Here is a 3,360-nt window from a genome sequence, read left to right as displayed (position 1 = left end):
GGCCAAGATGTGGACGAAACAAGGTATAGAGGAATGATAGGTTCACTCATGTACCTTACATCCTCTAGACCGGATATAGTCCAAAGTGTGGGTGTTTGTTCAAGATTTCAATCTCATCCAAAAGAATCCCACCTCACAGCCGTTAAACGCATCATTAGATACATTAAGGGAACTTGTAATTATGGATTATGGTATCCTAAATCTGATGATTTTTGTGCAGTAGGTTTTTGTGATGCAGATTATGCGGGTGATCGAGTGGATAGGAGGAGCACCTCCGGCATGTGTTGCTTCCTTGGAAGCTCACTCAACATGTGGTCAAGCAAGAAACAAGCCACAGTGGCTCTATCCACTGCTGAAGCCGAATATGTTTCCGCATCTGCTTGTTGTTCACAATTAATTTGGTTAAAAACACAATTGGAAGATTACAAATTAAAGATCAATAGTATACCCTTATTTTGTGATAATATGAGTGCTATAAACATTTCAAAAAATTCTGTTCTGCACTCAAGAACTAAGCACATTGAGATAAAATATCATTTTATTAGGGAACATGTGCAAAAGGGTACTATTGATATTCAATTTGTAAAATCTGAAGATCAAATTGCTGATATTTTTACAAAACCTTTCTGTGAAGACAGATTCTGTACATTGAGAAAAAGTTTGGGAATGTTTGATTTGAGTTGTATTGAAAATCTGTGAATTTGTGACTCTGTTCTGTTTTGCTCGTAGGTTTGGACGAGACAAAAATAAATGGCACAATGGAAGAGCTGTGGTCTAGGGGGAGGCAACGTAGAATTCAAAATTTTATGGGCCCCACCAAAATTTTCATGACCCCACCATAACTGTTTTGATATCTTTTCATTTTGTTTGAAAAATATATCCACAAAATCTCTTGATTGTCTTATCATATCTTTTGGAAGAAGCATAAGTCAAATCAAATCCCTCCTTTTCAACTAATCCCTTGATATAAGGAAACCATCTTTTCAAACTCTTGGAAACCACCCTCGTCAGTTATTACCCACCTTGTGCATTAACTATCTCATATTCTCCCTTCATTCTATATTTATTCCATCGATCTTCTCTCACACAATTCGGTTCAAGTCACTCTCTCATCTTCTACCCTTTCAATCTCTTTATCATGAACAAAAAGGACACAACCAAAGAAGGCACTCAGAAGTCTAAAGGGATTGCTTTGAATGACACCAAGGAGCCAGCAAATTTGGAATCATGGGATTTCAAGAAAAGGTTTCATAAGCCACATTCTCACTATGATCCATCCAGGTTCGACACATGTGCTTCCCATGAATTTCACAATGAAGATCTGAAAGAACGTGGTCTCTGTACCACCTATCTGGTCAGCCTAGATTCACTCTCCAACAAAAGGATCAATGTCTCCTCTCTATTTGATAATCTTCAATGGACTCCTCTGCTTCACATCCGGAAGCCAGTCTACCCATGCTTAGTCCGTGAGTTCTATGCCAACATGAGACTTATTGATGGCACAATCTACTCATATGTGAAGAAGAGTCGTATCACTCTTGATACTGGAACCATAGGGATGGCCCTAGGTTACAAAGAAGAAGGACCAAGAGCATACATGTCTAAGAAATGGGATTCACAGGTTGGAATCACCTACCCGATGGCTTTAAATCATACCTGCGAAGGTCTCTCTAAAATGGATGGTACGGCACCAACTCTCAAAGATCTTGGGCCAGATACGACAATTCTTCTTTATAAGATCATATCTCATGTTCTCATTCCACAAAGTGGTCCACGCCATCGGATAACAGTGTCTGACTTCCTTGTTCTGTTTGCTCTCGTTACCTCATCTCAAATATCATTTGCATACCTTATGATAAGGCACATGTGGAAATCTGTCAAGAGCTCAAAAAGGCCTAATCTTCCATATGGAATGTTTCTCACCTGCATCTTTGAATATTTTGGAGTTAATCTAACAAATGAAGATGTCGAGGATAAGGTTTCATTCATAAAGGGAGAAGGAGATGGTAACAAGAACACTGACTCTGAATCAAGAGTACAATCTATCTGATGTCTTATGTGAATTCTGGTGTTATCTGGTTCATGTTTGAACTTCGAATCGATTGTATCGATACTGTGATACTTTTGCTATTTTATTTTAAACTTGTTATGCTTCTCATGGTTTGTGCAGGTGCCCCTTTGATGACAAAAGGGGGAGGAAATTTAGGTTCCAAAATTGAAATTGGAACGAAACAGGGGCTGGAAAAACAAGGGATGAAATTTTCATTTGAAAATTCATGATCACCCTTGTTCATGGAATGCATGCTGTTAATGCATGTTGATTATTGCATTGATCATTATTGTTTGAACTGCGCTGCATTTTTGGTTTATCATAATTAGTTTGATTGGCACTTGGTTTATAATGATTAATTTATTTTGATGCCTAGCTGACTGATTCATCATTGATAAACTTGCTGGTTTAAAAACTTATTTTTGGCAGTTCCTTTAATTGTGCAACATAGCAAAACTGCCTTGTTTTGGTCTTCAAATATTTTTCATCATGTTGATTTGTTATGATCTCCTAAGCAAGAAAATGTTTGAAAAATATTTCTGAAAACTTTTGTTGTTTGAGCAGTAAATCAGTTATGATATCAAATGAGTTTTGATTATCAATTAAAACTGCTCATAAATCAAGCATTTTAGCATTGTAAAATCTGCTAAAAAACATTATTACTTGAAGCTTGATTTAAATGTTACAGGTTTATGCTTCCCTTGGTAAAATAGCATATATTAAGGGGGAGCCATGTAACATTTTGAAAGAGGGAGAAATTCAAATCAAAGGGAGTATTACTTACTCAATTTTTTAATTTCTTTCCATTTCAATTTTAATAATGTTTGTCATCAAGGGGAGATTGATGAGTTTGGAAAACTCTAAAATAATACTTGTGATGACTAAACATTATTAAAATAAATAATTACAAAATTATTAATCTGATTTTCATTTAACATATTTTGATTAATAATTTTGTTGCAGGTTTCATGATGGGCCAGAAATAAGTTTCTGACTTAAGCCCAACAATTAGCCTTGTTACATGTTTTATAATGAGGCTGAAATTTTATATAATTGGGCCAGAATAAATGTTAATGTAGCAAGCCCAAACAAATGTTTTCTTATTTGCTTCCTATGCTTGATCAGCTACACAACTTATCAGGAAAGCAAATGCTTACCAAATGGGCCAGCTTTGATCACATTATCACAAGCCCAAAGTATGATGAAGAGAAGAGCTTCCATGCTTGGTCCGAAATAAAAGAAAAATGAAAGCATAGTGCTTCCAACGGAACCAAACTCTAACAAAGTGATGGATTTCAAAATCTATTACA

Source organism: Arachis duranensis, chromosome 10 (genome assembly GCF_000817695.3).
Source record: "Arachis duranensis cultivar V14167 chromosome 10, aradu.V14167.gnm2.J7QH, whole genome shotgun sequence".
Taxonomy (NCBI): Eukaryota; Viridiplantae; Streptophyta; class Magnoliopsida; order Fabales; family Fabaceae; genus Arachis; species Arachis duranensis.
The sequence above is the reverse complement of the archived record's forward strand: the minus strand, read 5'-3'. Positions refer to the sequence as shown.